Genomic DNA, 21,744 nt, shown 5'->3' on the forward strand with positions numbered 1-21,744 from the left:
CACTTTGAGGAATAAAGACAGAACCAAGGGATAGAACAACCAGGTATCAGCTGAGAAAAGCCACCAACGTTATGTTCAGAAGGGTTTCCTCAAAACCCAGTATTTTCTAATGCATGAGGCTGTACCAGGAGGGCATTTCAGGTTTGCCAGAACACGCTGAGTGGATTTAATTATCACATCGGAGATCTAAGATGACATGAGAAAAATTTCTAATGTGAATTTCAGAAGACGCAGGTAGCATCATGTACCTAAGTATCTACCCGGCACCGTCTGTGTTTAGCAGAGCAATAAGGTGTCTGATCCCATCAGCAGAGCAGTTCAATTCCTTGCGGAACTCGAGAAAGGCAAAAGACCAGAGCACTTGGTGCTAACTGGATGCTCCTCTACAGAGGGAAGCACACTCTCAGCACCTGGCAGTGAGCACAAGCCAATTGCTTACCAGGCCACACTTCAAGTAACAGCAATTTCAGGAGTGCTGGAGAACACCACTGAAATATCCACATCCCCTGCTCAGGCTTGAACAGCCATCTGAAGTGCGTTGTCAGTGAGCACGGCTCAGCTTCTACAACACTGCGTGGCAGAGTTGTAAACACGAGAGAAGTTCTGGGTTTTTGTTGTTTTTTTGTTTTTTTTTTTTCCTAAGAGGAGACCGCTGTTCTCTTCAAAACACCCAGAGGAAAAAGGAGCGCCCAGTCCAACACTTAACTCCTTGTTTTCTTACAACAGGGAGGCATGAAAGCAAACTGCGTATTTCATACCATAAACTTTCAAAAACACAAGCGAACCTGAGGTAATTCAGCTATGAGAGAGACACCCATATTTATGTTGGCAAGAAGGCTGAAGCCCCTGGAATTCAGTGAAAAGATGTTCTCAATACTCTGCTAATCACAGTCGGTTGACAATTTTCTTGTTCTCAAAAGCCAGAACATCTCCCTGAGTCAAACTCTCACATTATCACTCCTCCTGTAGTAACTTCAAATTAAGTCATTTTGAAAGTTCAATATGGTGACTTTAAACAAAAAGGAGTGTTTGAAACTACTGTAATCACAGCTGAGTCACAGATCATCCATACTGCAACACAACCAGAGAATTACTTTTTTGTTACCTCTGCAGTCAGTTCAAGTGTTCTGTTCTTCACTGATCTGGCAATTATAGAGTTGAGCTTTTTTTCTTCCTCTTTTTATTGGACTACATCATGGTTACTGACCTAAAGTTTCGACTGGGTTTCTCCATTCCTTTGGCAAGCCACTGTTAAAATCCCTATTACAACAAGGTACAGTTCCCTTTTCACACTAACACTTCCTTTAGACTATTCTTCACCCATTTCCACACACTGTTTTTAAGATCTAAAGGTTAACTGCGCTCTTCACTGAGGCCCACTAATAAGTCAGTGGGCGCTGCTTTCAGTCAGCATTTTGCTAAGCTTACACTTCACTAAACACTTATGTCAATCTTCAGACAGAGCATCAAGGAACTGCCTTCCCGCTCATCGCATAAAGAAAACAGCAAAGCTTTAACAAGAATTAAGAGTTCTCTGCCTAGTATCATTCAGTGTCTTTCTCCTCTTGTAAACCAGCATTCATTCCTAATACGCATGCATTCACTCTCACAATGCATGCTGAACCTCTCTGATCCCTTTCACCTTTGATTCTTGTGCCACAGTTCTACCACTACACAAGTAGTACTACGGATTAAAAGCTGCAGCACAAAGAACATTACTTAGCAGACTGAGCTTTATTCCAGATCCGAAGCTCAAAGTTCTAAGGGAAACAAAAGGAGGAAGTGTCACCCAGATGAATTCAGGAAGAGTTTATTCATCTTGCTGGGGAGAAAAAAAATGAATTATTTGACAATGTGAAACTGCAATGTTCATGTTTCTTTAGGCTACCTGGAAGGTCCTCAGCTGGGATTCCTTTCCTTCCCTGAGGCCGCTACGTGGAATTGCCAAGGTTGGAATAAGTGCATTAGCAGTTGGGCTGTTACACTCCAAATATCAGAGCTTTCTTTAAGTTCTATTTGTCACGAGAACATTAGCTCTGAAGAACTTGTCAGAACTGCAGGTCTGCCTGCAGAACTAAGGACAGACTTACCTTAACCTTCCTCACGCTGACTTTTTAATAACAGGTAAACCCACCAGTGCTGTGGTAACTACACAAAAGTAACGAGGAGCAAAGAGTCAGCATTCTCACACACAGCTCCAAAAGCACAAACTGCGGTGTCCTGAAGGTTGACAGATACAGGTGAACATCATAGACACTGTCAGGTGAGAAGTCTCTGCCTCTGGTTAGAGCTTTTCCATAGGTAAGAACAAGCAAACCCTGCCTCTGCTGGCAACAAGCAGAAAGGAGGAGGAGCTTTTAAAAGAAATAAATTACAGACTGTAAAAGAAATACCCTAAACTTAGACCTAGGCACTAGATAAAGAGCACACGGATCATGCAGGACATTAATACTGAGATCAGTGCTGTTAAAAACAACTGTGACAAGCTAAAGCTATCAAGTCACTGCATTACCAAAGTCTGGAACAAGGGAAGGCACAGATAGGCAAGGGAAGAAGTCACGCATCCTCCTGGCAAAGTTTCAAGCCTAACCAGCAGCTCCACTTTCATTCTCCCCACTGCGGCTGTCCAGCAGCAGGCAACATTTTCACTGTTTCCTGTAGGAAGCCACAACAATGCCAAGTTTCAAGCTGACTCTTGCCTCTGCCCAAGTAAAAGTGTAGCAATAGCAAAACTGACTCAACATGAACGTATAGAGGTCTAGACATACAAATGAAGAATTCTCTGAATGCCTCACAAAAAACCACTTTGTGCAACATCATTACAGTTACATGCAACAAGCAAACACTATGGGGTTTAGTGACATACAGCAACAAGCAAACACTATGGGGTTTAGTGACATACAGCAACCTCCTTTCAAGTCCTTGCTAAGTAAGGTAGGCTCCAAATATAAAATATTTCTTAAGTTTAATCAGACTGTTTTCTCTTTCTAAATGAGAATAACCTGAAGACGACATCAATGCACAACCAAAGACCCTCACTCTTTGAGCTCATGACTCAGCCTCTACCATGAGTAGGTTAGGAAGCACCCGCTGCCTTCATAGCTGTAGTCAAATTGCCCTAAATGCCTCTGACTAAGGCTGGAATAAATAAGCTATTATATTCACTCCAAGTAATACAAGGGAAGCAGAGAGAACAGTCAAAAAGCCCCAGAGCCAGTTGTTCTGCAAGCATAATTGGAAGACTCACCAGGATCCATACCTACCAACCAGAACAAAACAGGCATTTCCCCTACACACTAATAATCCACCTGGAAAAAGTTACTCTAAGATTGAGTCACAAGTAAAACCAGCTGCTGAAAATCCCACCTGAGTAAAATTCCAGCTACAGAACAAACTTAGAGAAACCAGAACAAAGACACAGGAGACAGTCCTATTATTTGCTATAGACATTACTTGATGTCCTCTTAATTCAGAGAGCACCACCAGCAGCACGCCTTTCATCACTTCCTCAGCCTTCTCCACAGATACCTTGATATACCGCTGGACATTACAGAGATTTTGAGAGCCAACTTGTTCTCTGCTCTATATGATGAAAAGGAGTGACCCAACCATTCAACACCAGGAAATGAGATACAAGCTATCCACAATCCAATGCAGAAACACAGGGGGAGGAAAGACAGGGACTGTAGGAGTCACAGAAGAAGATTCAAAAGCAAAACACAGATCGTCGTTCTTCTCTAAGGAGAGATGGATACCTCTAAGGAGAGGTTCTCTAAGGAGAGATGGATACCTCAAAGCTGTTGAATAGTCTAGTTCTAAAGGAAACAGGCTGCACACAGGCTACTGTTTCGCATACCACACACATACCATCTCAGTATGAAAACACCAGATACCAGTGCAGACCTCCAGAAATTAGAGGCGATGAAAGAGAATGCTAACCAAAACATTCTGCCCAATCCTTGTCTTATCTCCAAACCCTCTTTTAAATCAGACATCGGCACGAAAGAAAGAAAGGCTGCTCCCTGTTCGCACACCCACCACCTACCTTGCTTGTTAAAAATCCTCAGTAACACCAGCATGAGGAGCAAACCACTAATCCACAGCCATTTGGGCAAAGTCCAATTCTACCTGCTGTTCTTTTCTACAAGAAGCAGTGAACTGAAAACTGAACCAAGGGAATGAAAGCAGTCACTTTCTTCTTCAGTCTCTACTACTTCCCACCACCCTCCTGCAGTAAAGAACATCCCTTCTCTCTACCCCACCTCCCAGAATAAGCTCCAGTAAGTTAACTGATGTACCTTACACATACAAATACATATTTATACTTACATCTATAAATGTACAGTGCATAATAGATCCATAAAATACATATTCTACATAGAAAATAAGATTTGTGGCTCAGACTGGATCTATTTGCATTCCTGTTTATTACATGACAGAATGTGTGTTCTTTGCTGTGGTAAGCAATCCCCGAGTAATAAAATGGGCTGAAGCACAACTACTGCCAATAAAAGATGGCTTCTAATATGCACGGGGTACATACTAATTTAATCTTTAGCCTGTGTCTACAGTTTGCAGAAAGGTCATGGTGTCTCAGAAGGTGAGTGACTTACAGCTGGAGCAGACCAAGCAAGACCCAAGCTAACCCTTGCTACCTGCACATTTTTGGCATGCTTCCCCAGCCTTCCTACACACCATGTCCAATTACAGCTAAGGGCAGACACCTAAGGACAACACAGACCAGAAGGTGCAGCAGCACAAGCTTCTACCCAGAAGTCTGGCACACACCAATACCGGCCGCTTGCAACTTGTTCGGTCCTACATAAGAGGGCAGTCAGGCTTCAGTAAACACACAGCAAATTATCCCAGCCTCATGTCGCCCCTTTTGCAGCAGATTAAGCTGGAGAAACCCAAATTTCAGTTCCAGATGTACTGCCCTCTGTTGTGTTTTTTTTACATGGCCTTGAATAGAAGTCCCCAGCAGTTCCCATTTTGCTACACTGATAGATCAGGATTCACCTCTGTTTAAGATTCATGTTGTTACTGCACATCCAGAAGGGAGAAAGTTGCTGGAGTTTATATACTAAAATTGGCAAAAAATGCACAACAGAACATATGAGGATTTAGAAAATAGCACAGGATGCAAACCCAAGCCATGGCTCCAAGCACAGCTCACAACTGCCCGGACCACACAGCCGTGGGATGGGCAAAAGGCAACAGCTGAAGTAGCAGAATACTGAATACTGAAAGAAAGAGCTTTTAGCACTGCCTAAATCACACACCCAGTTAAACACCGATGGATTCCTCATGCTATGAGTGCAACTACCCCGAGCATTTTACACCCGTTTTGCAAGGACAGTTTACACACTCACACAAGTAAACACACACACTGACCTCACATGTACTGGTACTGCACAGAGCATTAAGGCTTTCTAAGTGGGTGAATGCAGTAACGTCAGATGTGGCGAGGCTGTAATTTACAATCAAAGGGGAAAATTAAGGTTGGAATACCATTTTAAGGCAATTCATCATCACTCCAAAACCACAGGGGACGCTTCAGCCTTGAAGTGTCACGGCGGTAAAACAACACTGCTCATGAAGTTCAACATGCGTACTTGTGACCTAAACAAACATCTCTCAATGCCTTCAGAGGGATGAAGGGGTCAGCTCCCTACCTCTGAGTTAAATGCCATGCACGGAGACTGCCCTGACAACATTAACAGGGAACTTTCCAAAACGCTTTCCAAAAGCTTGGAACATTTTTTTTCCTGAACTCTCAAGTGTCTTTGGGAAAGCACTCCTCCACACACACCTCCCCTCTTCTTAATTAGTTCGTATCACAGTCATTAGAGACACTGACGTGCAGGTGAGCACTTAAAACAGAAAAAAAACATCAGAACTATATTTAGATCTCTAGACTGAAAAGCCACGGGAGCAGCTATAGGGACGCCCTTTTTTTTCATGTATTAAAAGAATGAAGGAATGAAGTACCGGCAGCCTTACGGGGTCAGCCTCATCGCTGAGCGAGGCTGTGAGCACACTGTGCCCGTGCACGAAGGGCGTTACACAGCAGCAGCTCTGCGGTACTCGCAGGATCCCTCAGGGCCCGTTAGCGGGACAGAAGCGGAGCAACTCGGTATTTCTAACAGCTGCTGCATTACACACATTCACATCACTATCAAAACGAGGCGAGCTGTCAGAACGGCCGCAGCCTTCGCACGTTACGGCCGTCCTGTAATGAACCTCCTGGCGATTACAGCCCTCACCGGTACGCGGAGCCCCCGACCCAGCGCCACCTGACACGCAGCAGCGCCCGGCCCGAACTCCGCTCCCCGGAGCGCCGCCACGGCACGGGCAGCGCCACCGAGTCAGAACCGCCCGGCCCGGGGTCAGGGAGCCCTCCGACCCCCGACACGCCGCCAGCTGCTCACCTTCCCGGGCTCGTTCTCAGCCCCGGGGGCACCGCGGCTCTCGGCCGGCTCTCCAGGCGGCGCTTCACTTTCCTCCGCCTCACGCCCGCTTCAGGAATGCCGCAGGCGAACACACAGCCGCGACACGAGCGCGCTTTCGGTTCCAACGGCGGTAAGAAAAAAAAAAAAACACACAACAAAAACCCAACAGAAACGAAGCGGAGGAGGGACGGCTCCACCTGGGACGGGCGGCTGCCGCAGCCTCCAGCGCAGCGCCGGCCCCCGCAGCCCTCACACAGCCCTCACGTGCGCCCTCGCGCCGGCCGCGGGCAGGAAAGCACCGCACGCCCCGCTCCCGGCCCCGGGCAGCGCGGGAGGGACCGCCCGGGCGGCCGAGAGAAGCGGGCCGCCCCCTGCCCGCCCACGGCCGCTCCCCTCCGCCCCCGCGGCGCCGGGACGCGGCCCGGGCGGGGCTGCCCCGCGGCCAGCGCGGCCTCCAGCCCCCCGGGACAGGGCTGGCCTTAGCTAGAGGCGGGCTGCGGGGACGGGCTGCTGTAGCCTGCAGAACCGGAGGGTAGTTTGCAGTGTTCCGGCTACAACGTCGGACTCGGTAAGCTTTTCCAGAGCAGACTGTGGCCATCAGGAAGTTAATAAAAACACAAGTTCCAGAAAAAAAATCTATTTCAATGGCAACATTGCTTCCACTTCGTTGAACAGGCCTATGTGTTCGGGGCTGCCAGGAGCACGCAGGGACACCTGTGCACATGGGGCTTCTACACATGCAGCCTCTAACCACGAAGGGCCATCAGCTGTGTGACACACGGGAACTGTAGTCTCTAAGTGTGCATAAATTCACCACTCACCCAAAGCTGAAGAGGCAAGCAGCCAACACAAATGATAATACTGGGTTTGAAGGAGCAAGTACGATGTTTTATCCTCTTCCATGCAAATACCTGAAGTGATTCCATGGATTTCAAAGTCATTCTTTGCTTTTTGACTGCCATGTGAAGAGTGAGCGAACGGGAATGCACGGCACTGCATCCAGGTGCCCCAACGCCCAGCAGTCCTCCTCAGCAAACTGCTCTCATGGTGCCTGGTGGAAAAGCCCTGCGTTCTGCCAGCATGTCTTCACAGGACTCACGTGTAGGCCTGACGAGACACAACGAAGTTCCTTGATGCAGTTACAGGTATTGGCATGTCTGTGGCGAATCCCAGGCGAGGAGATCCGGTTTCAGAGCAGTCCCGCTGCGAGACTTTCTACACAATCACACCGTCACATGCTGACAGTCATCCAAGAGCTCTCTGCAAACCAACCAGCAAAGCAGCCTGGCACAGTTTGAAATACGTCAGCGTTCCGGTGAGTGTTGTGACTGTGCGCACACAGGCTGCAAGTCAACTGGATCGCAGCCTGCCATTTTAACAGAGTCCTCCCAGGAAGATGTGAGGAATTCTCCCATAGTGTAGGGCAGGCACTGCTAGATCTGGATGCACTGCTAGATCTGGACACACTGCATGGTGGCAACAGCCTTCTGTTGAGGTATCTGCCGTGCACTCACAGGGAGTTTTTTATGAAGCCGTGCTGGTATGTCTTGTTCTGATCCAGAAGAGAAGGCGCTGAACTTCAGTCAGTACAAGTAACTCGCTGGCAGATAATTCAATCAGCTAATCTGTATGCAGGAGTTATTTTCAAGTCATTTAGCAGTGCCCATCTCCCATCCGGTTGATAGGTTTTGGTTAATCATTCACTCATCAGCAGGGCCACTGAACGGAGCCTTACTGACTTACAGTAGAGGGCCTCAGGGCAGGAGAACAGAGGACCCTGGCCCAGGGGTAGTTTAACCCTGCCCACCTGACCACAGTCTGAACCCTAAAGCTCTGAATGAAGAGATAAATTTGTTCTTCCTCACAGCTGAAAGCTCTCTGAAGACTGGTCTGTCATCTGTTTAATCTTGTATATATGCTGTGGTTCCTCTCACTATGGAGCCGGCCTCAGCCTAAGTAATTACAAAGCAGCAATGTGGTATGTATCCCTAAACTGCAGTTTGCCAGAATGAATTCCACAGCCAATGTAGCTATATATTGCATCACATCATACAAAACACGACTAAGATCCTGAAATTTAAAGTAACCGTAATTTATACACTTCTTTGACGAGCTTTTAAAGTTTAGTACTCTAATGACGATTTGTTTTCGGATAGCTGGTGGCACTAAACCACAGAGCTAAGCTTACAAGTCAGCACCCATTCTGATATTTTTATCCACGGGATCTCCCCAGCATTCCCCATCTATGTTTCCCTGGCAAGCAATGTACACAATGAATCTCGCCTCCACCAACTGCGTTGCAGTACCTGGCTTCTGAGGAACGTTACAAACCTATGGGCTGTGCTTCTTTCAATCTGTATAGTCTCTGTTGAAGATTGGCAGTGACTGGGTGATGGGAGAGGAGGGGAAAAAAAGGGAAAGAGAAAGGGATGGTTTTGATCCACTTGGATTTCTCCAAGCCCAGCAGCTCTATAATATGAACTATTAAGTGTAAAGTAAAAGCTGTTTTTAAAATGTGCCTAAACTGGTATGAAAATCTGTGTCACTGACCGAAGATCAGAAGTCTGATTTTATCAGAGGTCTAAAACAGGCAGTACAAATAAAAACACAAAGACAAACAGGAATGCAGAAAGCTTCTTTAAGCATTGCTACAACCTTTGTTAATAAGTATACTGTATGTGCTGCAGTACTTAGATACGTGTTAAAATATATACACAACAAGCACAGTCACGGGAGAAGTGTTCTTCAGTATTTTTTATTACTGTTAAAACATTGTGGGTCAACTGACTAACACCTTGACAGAACCATCTCACTGTCAGCTTCAAACACTTTCACACCCAGCTCGCTGTCCTACGCCTTATGCTCACCGATAACACAGACTCCTTGCCCCTAGGAAGGGCAATTAAGTGTCAGGTTTGGACACTAAGTTGAGCTGATGTCTGAGATCAAACTTTTCTGCGATGCTATCTTGCATACCAACAGCTCCAATTAAACCAAATTCAGGTCTATACAAAGCCCATCAAAAGGCACAAAAGTAACACTGCCATAAAGTCCTTTTTCAAGTAATTACTGTTAGACTTTAGGCTATAAAGCCCCAGACTTAGACTTCCCTCGGGAAACAGTCATTGGCCATTCTACCTAATTTTGCATTTGCCAAATGATTTTAATGCAAGAGCCCTACTCTGGGGTTCTGATCTAGTACTAGATCTGGAGGTTGGTGGTCCTGTCTTGATCCTTGGGGTCTCTTCCAACTAAAGCCATAAAAAACAAACAAACAAACAGAAAGAAAGCAAACAAAAAAAACTAGAAGCCAACAACAAAACAAAACAAAAAGACCTCAAGCTACCTCCAGCTACCCAGGATTCTGACTGCTACGAAGACCCCATCAAACATATGAAGGCAGACAGATACCTGCCTTTTTCCATCGTTCTCTCCTCAGTGCTTATCAGTTACACTCACTTTGTTTCCCACTCTCTGGTTCGGGTTCCCCTGATTAATCCATATCCATCCTCACTGCTTTCTTAGGGACTGGACTTTTAAGAGGCCTGGGACCAGGCACGCAGTGCTGCAAAACATGACAGCCAGGACTCACCTACTGGAGAAAACCATCTCCTGAGGGACTCTCTAGATACGCAAGATCACCAGGAAGCATAGGCTGTCAAGGATAAAATCGAGTAAGAAAACTCCCTCAGTGGAAAAGTGACTATGGAAGACTGGCTTACACTCCACAGTGCACGTGCAAACTAGAGTGTCATCAGGTAACTGTTCTTTTCTGAAGCTGGTTTTATAACACTTAATGGATGTATGCATATTAATAGATTTCATTTAATTCATTTTCATAGTTGCGTGCCTGTGCTTATGAGAGAAGTCTGAATAATAGTTCAGTTTTACTTGAGCTCCGTAGGAGAAATGTTTTTCTTACTTTTTTTTCATCCTCTCAATCAACCACAAAATGTCTTCAGATTACAGAGACAGTCTTTCAGTTTGGAGGAACCGAATGGCTACTGAAGAGACTGATTTGTAGTAATACGCTTCAGCCTCTGCTCCCAGAGAAACCAACTCACCCACCAAAACGAACGCAAGCCACCTCAGTGAGAACTACTCAGTATGACCTCAACAGAGCTAAATGTTTGCAAGGAAAGGAAACTTCCCAGTCCTGAATGACATTCACAGTGAGCTGACACAGTTTTCCAGAGCTCCAGACACAAAGACGATCCCTGCGATCCCTGCGTTACAAGAAGTGTTGTGGGGCACAGAGGTTGGTGGAGATCCAAACCAGAAGGGAACCACACTTAGCATAATAAACACCACTAAACAAGGCAACGGATAACTGTAGGAAAACAGTACTAAATTGCGTCATTTCACAAACATCACATGCACAGTCTGCATAACGTGGACCAAAGGAATGATGACAGCAGCACCAGATCAAAGAAATTATTCACAGAAGCTTAAAAAGAAAGAAAAAAAAAAGGATTAAATCAAGTGACACACACATAATAGAAATGAATGCTGGTACACAAGTACACAAGCAAGCATTGTGCCAAAAGCAGCATGTCACTAGTAAGGAAAAACAGGTGTGGTTGGGTGATAACAAAAGCGAGTTAGGAGAACGTGTGTGCCACGGATGCTGTTGCCTAACTTGGAAAAGGAAACTGCCTGCCAGTGCTCTTCAGAGTAATTATGTTTTTTTGTTAAAAAGATGCAAAGCTCTCATTCTCTTTAGCAGTGCCTTGACACCCCAGGATGACACTGCCAACAGCCCGCTGCTTCTGTGAGCAAGATTAATCATAGAAAACAGCATCTGCTCTCAGTCTCACATGCAAAGGTCCTGTAACCATGAGCTCAGTGGCACCTTCAGTGCCTTGGCATTCGCATTTATCGATGACGCAGTGCATATATAGCATGTCTGCTCCTTCCTAGAGGCAACAGCATCACTTTGAACGTTCAGTGGACTTCTGTGGGACTTCTAAACATCTGTGGTCTAGATTGAATGGCCACTCTTTCTTGTATGCTCCAAAATCAATGCGAACAGCTCACATGCTGTCCTGGTATCACCTCTAGTAATGGGAGAGGTAACATCTCTGGAGAAAAAATGGACATGTGGCACTTGATACAGGTTTCATCTTAGTCCAAACATCACCCTCATTCCTCACAAAGCAAAAGAGAGTTGACCTAAGGGTGTCTCCCTTCCCCCACCAAAAGCCAGTTTTGGATTTCAGATCTTACTGAGCTTTAAGGAATTTTAATTCCCTGAAAGGCAGTGATCACCATACTCAAGCCGCACACAAGGCAGGGTATGTGGTTGTTCCTTATATGCTTCAAGTTCAGTTACATTCCATATAGCCCTTCAAAATCAGAAGGAGTATGTTTCAGACAACAACTATGGTCAAATCCCCCATAGAAAAGGGAGTTTATGAGCTTAGCAGCTATCAGCACACTGAGGGGAAATACTGGTCGCAGAAAATGCAACACAGTGGGCTGAGTGGTGGGGGAGGAAACCTGCAAGATTCATTCCACTAGGAAAGTCAAGTACCTCATGAGCCTGATACCAACCTGTAATCTGCACCATGCCATAATCAGCTTCATATTTTATCCAAGTAAACTATTATTAGAGAACAAAGATACATACAAATCAAGTTACTGTCACAAGCATTAGATAGGATTTCAAAGGATGGAAAGTAAAATGAAAATATGGGGACAAATAAGGCCGTAAGTTATCCCTTTTATCCTTTTATACAAGAGTTCTAGTTTTTTGTATTGCTATATGACCAAAATCCTGAGTATATTTTTATAAATCTGCTTAGGAAAATTCACTCTTTTTCTATAACATAGTGTTAAACCATCAGACCTCTGGGCAGTTTGATATTGGCGAGCAGTTTGGGGCAGTGCAATACTATATCTGCCTTTAAAATATGAGCACTCATTTTCCTCTCCTTGTGCTCTACACAGACCTCCTCAAACATAACCAGAATGTATTATTATTGCAGCATCAGTCACTCTGGACTATACTTTTTCATTTAAGGCAAGCTGAACAATGTATTCTGTTATAACACAAAACAACTCTGATGATTAGTTTCTAAAACTTACTTGCAACACAAAGCACTTCAGATGAGCCGTGCAGTGCATGAAGCTGCCTGACAGTGTCTGCTTCAGACTCAAAGCCTCCTGTGCACACTCTTTCTCACTCCTCACCAGCAAACTCAACCCAGACAGAGCCCTGCTAGCCATGGGTGCATAGACATATACCACTATCTAAATATACTTACTGCTATCAAAATAGCCCTCTGGGATTAGATCCCTTTTTCTCCCCTCACTCACTGAGGAGAGCAGTGTACCCAAAAAAGATCTCTACAGACAAGTTCAGCCATCAGGAGGAGAAGAACAGCACGAATACCAAACTCCAGATAGAGACATGGTTGGAAAGGACCCTTAACATCATCATGACCAACCACAGATAGCCTAATTTACTTTAGCTTTCCGTTATCTTAGAGAAGCGCATTGTCAATACTGCCTCGAGGCATTTGCTTACACGGAAGTTTTGCACAGATTTTACACAGTTTCCATGTATACAAGGAAAAGAAGTGCACCGGACCTAACTTTTAAGCCCTATAGAGTTCTACAAAAACAAAACCAAGGAAAAAAAGAAAACAAACCTACCAACTATGTATAACAAAATACCAAAGATAAGAGCTTGTTTTACAGAGACATGCAAATTAAGTTCTTCACGTGTCAAATATACAGCTTGCACTATGTGCTAGCAAGATCTGGGGCAAGCTTCAAGAGATATGCATACATCACTGTAATCAATTACTGTGCTTTTAAATGCTTTGAAGCTGAAGTTATCCAATATACCTCTTGAAGTATCAGTGCTAGTTGCTAAAAAAAACCTCCTCCCAACTCACAGCACAGTAAGACCTGCCTTTGTTCTTAACATAGACTCTTTGGTGTTCAGCTCTTACAAACAGTTTCATAAAGCAGGTCAGCCAGCCGAGTATGCCCAAGATCTCAGCAGTATGTGAGGGAAGGTATGCTAAAGCGAAGCTAAGGATAAGAAAAAAAGCCCTCAAAGTAGTAATTTTGTATGGATGTTTCTTAATTCAGCCTCCCAAATCCCAGCTACAGCACGTTCAACTAGAATTGCAAATACAGGCTTGAGTGAACAAACATGCTTTGGTAAACAAATGCTTTGGCACACAATGTTATGTAGGTGGGGTCTATCCAGAATGTCAAGAATTCTTCCCCAAATCATAGAGATGAGCGAGAACACAACCACTATATTTGCTTTTTCAAGCTATTTACTGGTTGTTCATCTGTCCAAGTATTCTATTCAAATGAAATTAAACAAGGGTGGGTGGGTTGGGTTTTTGTTTTTTTCCTATTTGATTTTCCACCCTCTTCACTACAGTCTGTATCTTCACTAGCTGGCAAGAGATGGGGAAGGTTCACTATGAGTCTCCATCCTCCAGCTGCTCTCAGTTCCCAGTATATTAAGCTTTAGGAAATAAGCGCAGGGAGTTCAGAAGCTTTACCGTGATGGAAGGAAGGATGTAACACCGCTCTTCTCATTTCACAGCTGTTTTCCTATTTTCATTTGCTCAAAGCCTTGTTCCAAAATAGCAGCACTTTAAAGGCAACCTAAGGTTTACAGAACAGATCAGATTTGGCTTTACTATTCTATTAATACCTCCAACAAATTGTTTACGTCAAGAGATGCATGCATTCTGCTACGGCACTGATCCATGCCAATTCTAGAGAGAAAACTGACAGCAACAATTTGAAAGCCCCTCTACCAAAGCCAGAAGCTGCATCTCTGTCCAAAAAGGAGAGAGATCACAGGAAAATTTTGCAGAAGTTTATTATTTTCTGTCCGTACTTTGTTTACATGTTTATCTGGCCATTTCCTCATGTTAGCCTCATGCCCAGTCTATTACCAATCCACAGAGAATATGAATTTCCAACTACTAACTATGGAGTCTGGCTTGGCTTTTGTTTGTTCTCCAAACACTCCCTGCTTCAGTCCTCAGAGTTCTGGGTCAATGTTTTACTTGTTTTCATGAGTGATTTTGAAGTGATAGATTTATATGGAGATGCATATGTCCTGTCCTCTTATACCAGGTAAAACCAATACAATATAAGATGATGTCCGGGAACAAACTGGAGCAGAGGACAGATTATCAACTTTTGGAATCTACTTAAACAATATATCTTAAGAAATAACATGGCAATCTAGCAAAACTGGTTAAATATACACTGCTCATCCTGAGAAAAACTAGGCCTGAGTATGAAACACAAGTAAAAGTTATGTACATCCCCCTGATCTCAATGTTAACTCAAGACCACTATTTCATAATGAAGTTTTTAAAGGGCAAATGTCTGTATTTAATCTTTCAGGTCATCAGTTTGGTGGATGTTAGCTATTATGGTGTGTTCTGGGGTGCATTAAAAAGAGAGTGGCCAGCAGGTCAAGGGAGGTGATCCTCCCCCTCTACTCTGCCCTGGTGAGGCCTCATCTGGAATACTGTGTCCAGTTCTGGGCTCCCCAGTACAAAAAAGACAGGGATCTCTTGGAAAGAGTCCAGCGGAGGGCCACAAAGATGGTGAAGGGCCTGGACCATCTCCCCTGTGAGGAGAGACTTAAGGAACTGGGTCTGTTTAGCCTTGAGAAAAGAAGGCTGAGAGGGGACTTGATCCAGGTTTATAAATACCTGGGGTGTGGGAGCTATAGTGGCGAGGCTGGTCTGTTTTCAGTAGTGCGTGGGGACAGGACAAGGGGAAATGGGCTGAAACTTCAGCATAGGAAGTTCCGCATGAATGTGCGCAAGAACTTCTTTACAGTGAGGGTGACGGAGCACTGGAACAGGCTGCCCAGGGAGGTGGTGGAGTCTCCTTCTCTGGAGATATTCAAGACCCGCCTGGACGCCTACCTGTGTGACGTGGTGTAGGGAGCCTGCTTTGGCAGGGGGGTTGGACTCGATGATCTCTAGAGGTCCCTTCCAACCCCTACAATTCTGTGATTCTGTGTTGGATGGTAAAGAACAGAGGGAACAAAGAAAGGTATGGTAGGTTACCTCATGGAACATGAAGACTAAATAGGAGAATTTTACCTGCCAACACTTTCCTACAGCTACTTTAAAGGGACAATAAGAAGTAAATTACTTAAAATGCATTGTGTTTTCCTGCAGTAGTCATTCAAAGTAGTCCAATGTTTCGCAGGAAGGTGTTCCTGCACACATATCTAAACAACTCTCTTTTCCTTCTATAAGACATGGGAACACGTCCTGCTCCAAATACAGCGTTCTCCAACAGCGCTGCACAAATTAAGGTAATTTTTGTAGACGACAGCACAATTTCAAGCTTGCGTAAGAACACAAAGGAACAAAATGCCAAACTTTTGTAATTACCTGGCAATCTTACTTTGTGTCAACCTGATTCATTACATGTTTTCATAAATCTTACAATTAAGCACAGGAACAATTTTGCTCTAGAAGCAAGATAAGTCATTTTCAAAAGCCATGAGAACTGAAGATGTTGTACATCTCATGAGCTGAAGCATTCAGTAAATGTACTGCTGCTACATTTAGAGTAAAATATGGAAATTGATCATCATCTGCACAGTGTTCAACTACCAAAAATCAATCGCTGTGGGGATGAAGTAGTGTCGGTGAGGACAGCTGAACTGGAATACATACCAAGCAAAGCTGCCAGGAGTGGTGTTAGAGAAGGGTGCTAATGACTTTCACTCTTGATTTAACCGATGAAAAGTTCATTTCAGTTTGAAGCAGGTACCATGTCAGCGCTCTAACATCTATCTGTGACATACTAGCTCCATTTCCACTCAAGTTTGGGATGAGTCACTAGCAGATTACTACACCAAATTGCTTCTGATCCAAATGTATTTTTCTTTTATATAAAGTGCAGCGAACAACAGCCCTTCAAAATACCCACTTCAGAAATAGTCTCCTCGTTCACCCTTATATATCCCTACACTTAAATCAGTTGAAATACACTTGAATAACCCATGAAACCATGATGCAATTTCCTTCCTAAAGCTTCCGTGTCCCCTGTCTGCCATGGGCCCCTTACCACACCTCCTCCTAGCCACACATTCTGTATTACTCTTTGAGTAGAAAAAGAGATCTCCACTGAAATAAAGTCTAGGTAATTGTGGGTATTTCCATCCCTTCACCCATCTGCCTCCACTATTGATGCTACTGATACGGATGCATCTTTGAAGTCAGAAAACACAGCACTGTCAGTTTCTCACTCTTATAAAATAATGTCTAATTTTGAGAAGAGAAATGCTTTACAACTAGAGGAAAAAATAGCTAATTAAGTCAAAGCAAGATTGCTGTTTGTACTGCTGATTCTGAATGTCTCAAATCACATAAGCTGGAGCAGTTTAGCACTTTTATTGGATCATGGAGTGGTAGCAGAATATCTATCAACTAACAAAAAGACCAGAAGCTGAGGGAGACAAAAAGAGAACACAAAGAGCATTAAGCTAATACCAAGGGAAAGAAATTCAGGATATTCCACAGAAATACAAACCTGAAAGCATTACCATAGTCATCGTGGTAGACAGGTACAAGTTATACCTGTGTGGATGCTAGAATTTTTTGAGTATGAAAACATGGACATGTGAAGATTAGCTATTGAATTTACATAGACTTATATTTTCATTTTATTGCATGTCTAGGAAAGATGAGAGCACAGCCTGGGGCTTCCTGTAGTGTCAAGAGGGAGCAGATATGGAAACATGCAGAACTTCCACTCCTTTACTATATAAATCCCCATGTATTTTTCACTGCGTTGCTTTGCAGGAAAAATGCACGTGTGTACCAGGCTGGGTTTACTAAGGGAAGAACAAGAAGTTATTTCAGACAATACTTGACGGTATCTTCTGAACCAATAAACCACAGGATTTGTATTGTACATTTCAGATGAATGTTTTCAAATACTGCTACATAATCTGCCCAGACCTGAAAAGTTAAGCAGTCAATTTACTGAAAAGCCTTAAAAAGAAAAAAACATCTGATGCTGGTTTGTGGTTAGTTCTGTAGCATGCTGGCACAGAATATATCACGAAGTTGCAAGGATGTCAGAATACAGAATTAAATCCCAGATATTGGCTATGGAGAGTAAATAATAAACTCAGCTCTGGATCCTGATAAACAGACTAAGCAGCATTTTCTTTGCCTGTAGACCATTTTCTTGGCCAAGCCTGTTCAGATTCGAACGAACAATAAAATTAAGAGCTACTACACAGGAAACCATAGGAATAGCAATAAAAAAGTACCTGCAACACACACTAAAAGATTCAGCCAAAGCACATGAGAAGGTTTTCCAGTAGAACGAGGAAAAGATCGTGTCTGTTTCTAATCCCATGAGATCTTAGTCATTATGCCGCAGTGGGGTGAGATTATTCGGTAAAGATTGCCTTTTTATTGAGCTAGGAAAAGAAAATCCCAATCGGTCCATTTCAAACAAAGAACTGCATGTCCTCCTTTCTTCTGAAAGCACCCCAGCCCTAGCATTGCTAGGTCATTTGTGTACCAGCTGAGCAACAGCAGAACGGTCAGTTCACATACAGACTCTGGAGAGACCACTTGCTCACCACCCCCAGTGACACTGCAGCTCCTTATGAGTGCTTAGAGGCGTGCATCAATATGCTCGAGGAATTCGTTTGCTAAAGCTTTTAAATCTCCAGTTTGATGCACAATATGAAGGGGTGCCGAAAATATCCAAATCGCTGTCTTACTTGCTTGGAGGTGTTAATAGAAGTGGATCCCTCTCACACTGCAGCTGTAATTTGTCTTGTCTCACCAGCAAGGAAGAAATGCCAGAGTACAGTTCTTTAGGAAAGTGATCACCTTTATTATCTCGTATAGCACTTCAGCATAATGTGGGTGTGATGCAGCTTTGTGTGCGTAGTGGCTGCCCGTGACAAAGACAGCCAAACAAATTTATAGCCACGTATTTCAGTCACACCCTTTTCATCATGCTCAATGGACTACCTAAGAATCCCTTTCATTTTCAAAATCTCTTCATTCCTGGCTCTTAGGACTTGGGTCAGATGCATCCATTATGCTAATACTTCCATTCAAAGTGGCTGACTGGATTGCCTGGATTGCCTCCCCCTAGTGGGCTGGGAATACTCATGCCGGCTGTTTTCACTGACTGGCTTTCCAGGAAGCCAGCAGTAAGCTCCTGCTATTACTGCCCTCACTGAGGGTGGACGATTGAAGCATTTTGTCTCTTTCTGGAGCGGGATGCAGTACTGCATTCCCTTCTGAAAACAGGAATGGGAAGCACTTAAACTCCTAAGCCACTCAAGTCATAGAACTGTTGACCCCAACGATGTGGTTTTGGTTAAAAATTTTGCCTACCTTTGTTGGAAGAAGCAATGGACCCAAATCTTGTGCCTAAATCCATGGTTTGAGGAGCTTAGATGCAGCTTCCCTGATTGGTGGGACGATCAGAGTGTGGAAGGCAATCTGAACCTCCCATGGATGGGTGCAGGTTGCTGGCTGGAGTTGTGGACACACAGTTAACAGTACCTCTGAAAGCAAACATGCTATTCCATTTTCAAAGTGATGTTTTTCGCTTCGGTAAATCCACTGCTACTGAAGAATAGTGATGGGACTGTGGCCTGCAGTGTCCGAAGCACGGCAGGAACCAGCTGCTATGTAAGTAGGGCTACTCAGTTGGAACAGTGACGTGGCTTTTTAAAGTGCCTGGCAGAATCAGCTACCTGGGATCTCAAACTGAGCAATCAAACTTTTAACACGTTGGAAACAGAGCAGAAAAGGCTACAGTGGGAGTCCAATAACATGTGATGATCTTGGTATTTGCGTGGTATCAGGAACAAAGGCCTCAGAATTGGTGTGAAGCTCTCTCGTGCTTTAGACTGAGACTTCTTTATTTCAAAGTTAGCAATTTTTTAAATTAAAAAAGTAATAATAATAATGCAGGAAATACAGAAAGCAGCAGCTCTGTAGATTTGTATCTGGGCAAATGGAGATCAACCAGTTCAGAAAATAAACTGACTAAAACTTATGAGATGGGAGGCAAAGGGAGGGAGCTTATAAATATAATGAAGAGAAATGTCAACACGCTTACAGTGCGCCTCACAAGAGAAATTATTAAAAGAGAGAAAAAAGCAGAAGCTTCCTTAAAGGAACAACAGAACAGGACAATCTGACCTTGCACCCTACAAAAGCAAACAACAGAAGTTGCTGTAAGAGACTTCTTTGTCAAGGTCTTGTGTTTGGGCATCTCTGAGGAGCTCAGGGCAGATGCAGGATGTGAATATCTGGTCAGATTGCTAACACTGAGTATCAAATTTGCATGAGCACAGAACCACAAAAAATCAGCATGGTTAAGATAAAGTTACATGCAAACTGGAAAAAAAAAGGTAGCGACAAATGATCCTTATTGTCCATATCTTTTTACCCTAAGAACAAGAGACACCTTGCAGCCCTACATCTCCAAGGAGTGTGTGCATATGTATATGTACAATGGAGAAAACAAACAAGTAAAGAAAACAACAAGAGGTAAGAATATTAGGGAAATTAGAGATTCACAAATTAGCCAGCCTGATGAATTTCCTTCTGAGATGTAGCTCGGTTACAGGTCACTCATGAAGGGTAAGTAATGTAATATATAAAAAACGGGAAAAGGGCAAATATATCACCCATCTTTGTTACAATGAGATTAGAGCCAATAAGGCAGTTTCATGTCAAATTCCCGGGAAAAAATAAATCCAGAACAAATGAATTAGCGGCACCTTAAACTTAATGAGCAGCCAGAGGAGATTTGCTAAATCACACTGCTAACTTCCTCTGACAGGCCTTCCAGATAGGTAGAAGAGAAAGCACAGATGTCACATCTTTCCTTTTAGTAAGGCTTCGAAACTGCCTCCAGGTATTTTAACAATCAATCTATAGATGCGGGGAGAATTAATCGTTCAGGATGTGAGAAACAAAGGTTAAATATACAAATGTCAGGATACAGTAGTAATTTGGAAGGACAGAGTGAAATGTCATGTAGGAGATACTTCCCTCAGGCAGGAAACATCAAATACAGTCAAGATGAGATGCAACACAGCTGTAGGCTACAGTGGATCACAGGAAATAAACACCAAGTTGTTTTAAGAAAGACAAACGTTGTTACAAGATAGCAAAAAAAGTGTTTGGAGTGCAACAGCAGAGCATTATCAGCTGAACTTAACAATACCTTTCTACCTATCTCTGTTCCTATCTGAATACCTGGGAGAGCTGCGGACCCACCAGAAAGGGTCTAGGGAACAGCAGTGAGAATGCAAAGCAGTCTGAAAAATAGGACCTAGGGCTGGGGTGGGATCCTGGACAAGCTGGTTGTTAGGACAGGGGAAAACCACACAATGGCTGCTATTTTAGAATGCTGCTACAAGAAGGGAATAGTCTCTTCCTCAGTCAAGCATTAGGACCAGTCCTAATGAGTTTAAAATGAGCACAGGAAAGGTTCGGGTTAGATGCTGGAGGAGGGGAGGCAAGAACATTACAAACAAAACCAAAAAAACAAATAGACACAACAACCAAGCGAGGAAGGGTAGTGAGGCACTGGAAGAGATTCCACAAGGCCTTTAAAAACAGCTGAGGCAAACACTTAATAAAAGACAGATTTCACCTTCAGGGCACAGACATTTTAGATGGCCTCTTGAGACTTAAAAAGTCCAGCTGGAAGCAATGTTCTGTGAACCATGGAGGTTTGCCCTACGCCAGACCATGCGTGTTGGGACCAGCAGTAGCATCTGTGTGGCAGAGAGCAAAGCAAGATAGATGAACGACTGCAGCCCAGAACAGCACAACTTGTCTCCGCCACCAGGGAGGTGTAAGTTCTTTGCAGCAACATGTGTGCCAGAGTGACACCACCAAGAGCTCAGGTACCAGGCATTGATCCAAGACTGCATATTGACCGCTGACACCTAACGTGACAGATGGGTGGATTCGGTAGGTGTGCATACAAACACAGAACTGCTTTCTCATCCCACCCACCAAAAAAAATATAAATGAAGACCTGTGTCGTGGTGCTTTCTGACTTGCAAACAATTGCACGACTAAAGCAAAAAAGCAGAAGGCCAAGCAGCCAAGCCATCAATCTCTTCCAGCTCCCAAGTCATAAAGCAGTCCCCATGACAAAGAATGTTCCAGTTTTTCATCACCAGTTCCTCATTTCTGGTTAACATGATGCAACCTTTTTTTCCCCCTAAGGGTGAAGTTGTGTGTATGTCTGAGAGCGTGCGAGTGCCACT

General features: G+C 43.9%; 1 protein-coding gene across 4 annotated transcripts in view; it reads right to left on the bottom strand.

The window, feature by feature from the left end:
- Positions 1 to 21,744, bottom strand: part of SGK3 (serum/glucocorticoid regulated kinase family member 3) — a 53,472-nt gene that overhangs the window by 24,841 nt on the left and 6,887 nt on the right. Inside the window, exon 1 of one of the 4 annotated variants that reach the window (XM_072329428.1) lies at positions 6,432 to 6,720. The exons of the other annotated variants lie outside the window; for them this stretch is intronic. The gene's annotated coding sequence lies outside the window, so the exon portion shown is untranslated. Of the gene's footprint in view, positions 1 to 6,431; positions 6,721 to 21,744 lie in introns of those variants that run through there. 4 annotated transcript variants of the gene reach the window in all.

The sequence above is a fragment of the Excalfactoria chinensis genome, chromosome 2 (genome assembly GCF_039878825.1).
Source record: "Excalfactoria chinensis isolate bCotChi1 chromosome 2, bCotChi1.hap2, whole genome shotgun sequence".
NCBI classification, from domain to species: Eukaryota; Metazoa; Chordata; class Aves; order Galliformes; family Phasianidae; genus Excalfactoria; species Excalfactoria chinensis.